A 2,169-nucleotide genomic window follows, 5' to 3' on the forward strand; every position below is an offset into this window, starting at 1 on the left:
GGGAAAAAAAGGGAATTCATGGTCTCCCCTTAGCTCATCTATTCTTCTTTTCCTACATCCTGGTTTCCTAGGCAGAGACCTTGGGCTTCACCTCCCCTTTCCATTCACCCAGGCTGGTATCAATTCTGCTGATTCCTGCCCAATATTTTTTATTCCTCTACTTCTGAATTTCAACAGTCTCAGCCTGCTCCAAGTCCTGCACACTCAGACTCTTTGAAGGGACTCCTGGTGAGCCTGCCTGCTTGTATTCTTTCCTTATTTTCATCGACACTCCAAAGAGCCATAGAATATGTTTATTCAAATGCCTTTTGAGCGTCAATACATTCCCCTTTCTTGAGTCTGATATGTGCCTTTAGGATGGTATTTATTTTTACATGCAAATTTCAAACATAAATATTTACTTACGTAAGTTCTGTCTCTCATGGTAGAGCAGGAGTTGGTTTAGCATTGGAAGCAGGTCGTTTTTTCCTTTCCTCCTTATTTCTACAGATTTTATTGAACAACTACTCATGTAAAATACTAAGCTCTCTGACAGCTATAAATATAGATCAAATATGGCCCTTGTCCTCAGAGAGAGTGTTCCTATTTCCTAAAGTAAGAGAAGCTAAAATTTGTTGAGTACATTTAGGCACTGAGTTTAGGTCATGACATAAATTATCTCATTTAGCTTTCTTGAAAACCTTGTACAAAGAAGTTACTGCCCCCATTTTATAAATGAGGACAATAAAGTTAGAAGAAGTTAAGCAGCTGACCCCCAGGTTTGGCTCTGAAGCCCTAGTTTTTAGGTCCACTGGCCTGTACTGAAATCCATATTTAAAGTTTCCTAAATTAACATTTCTATATTAAGTTTGGCGTTATGACAATCTAGAAATTTTCTAAATGATTTCCCGTAAATTCAAGTGACTAATATGCATTGAAACTTTCTTTTTTTTGTCATAAATAAGTGATGCTATGGTCACTGTCATAAAAAAATTTAGATCATAAACACTCCCATAAGCAGGACTCCATAGTATACAAGAAACTATATATACATGAACAACTTTATAAAATAATGTGTTGTATTTGTATCTGAAAAATTCATGTCCTTAAAGATTTATACTTTGTTAATCAAATAACATGCTACTTTTAAAAAAGACTGTATCTAGCATAAAATCATTCTATCACATTAATTAATTTATTTCTTAATCCTATCCTTCTAAAACCTTGGTAGAAATATTTCAGGGTGCTCATTTTTCAGCTAAATAAGACTAATATTTTTTTCTTCCAAGACCACACACCACATAAAATGGATTTGTGTCTGGAGTGTTTTTTGTCAACAAACTTCAAAAGAACATATCAGATAATTTCTGTGATAACCATAGCCTAAAATCTCCATCAGGTTTAGATTTATGTAAATAGTAAAGATAAACATATTTTTTTCCCCTGCCTACAATTTGCTGTGTTTCAAGATTACTTTAATAAATAATTACAGTGTATGGCAAAAATTCTTCAGTTTCTTTGTTTAGAATAAAATTCCTGCCTCTCTGCTAGGAACTTATTTTGTGAGAACCTGACATTTAAAATAGAAATGTTGAAATTGTATTTTCAGTAAGTATTTAAAATATATTTTTATGTGGCTGAATAATCTTTATCAGAAAATAACATTGAAATTATTTGAAACGAACATAAGACCACCCACTCAAAGATGAATAAAGATGGAGATGACAAAGAAGAAGATGATGATAGAGAAAAAGAGGAGGAAGAGGGGAAGGAGAAGGAAGAGGAAGAAAGGAAAATAAATAATTGTAATGTTAAAGGTAAACTGGAATTCCACATGCATCATTATTGACAGGGGCTCTGTCGTTTCTCAATTTCTTATCCCAGCATTGTAAAACAAATATAAGAGCTTTCTACCTTCTTAGGCTCTGGTAACATTGTGGAGAGTTAAGGTGTTTAGCACCTATCAAGCCCTTAGAATAAGGAGGTTCAGTATGGACTCAGAGGCATGGAATTTTGCTGACACCAGATAGTGCTAGTCATCTTGGCCCAGCAAATGAGAGCATAGTGGAGCGAAGCAGCCTTTAGCAGTTCCATACACAGGCTCTCGTGTCTGGTAAATAGATGTCAGTCTCCAATACTATCAGTCCTTTGCTTTTCAGAAACACTTAATTCATTTGAATTTTTTTTTTT

The 2,169-nt window shown here is 34.5% G+C and overlaps 1 protein-coding gene across 1 annotated transcript in view; it reads left to right on the forward strand.

Annotated features, from left to right (window-relative positions):
- Window positions 1-2,169, forward strand: part of ANGPT1 (angiopoietin 1) — a 307,389-nt gene that overhangs the window by 46,475 nt on the left and 258,745 nt on the right. The window lies entirely within an intron of this gene.

The sequence above is a fragment of the Propithecus coquereli genome, unplaced genomic scaffold, assembly GCF_000956105.1.
Source record: "Propithecus coquereli isolate 6110/MARCELLA unplaced genomic scaffold, Pcoq_1.0 Scaffold23, whole genome shotgun sequence".
Lineage (NCBI taxonomy): Eukaryota > Metazoa > Chordata > Mammalia > Primates > Indriidae > Propithecus > Propithecus coquereli.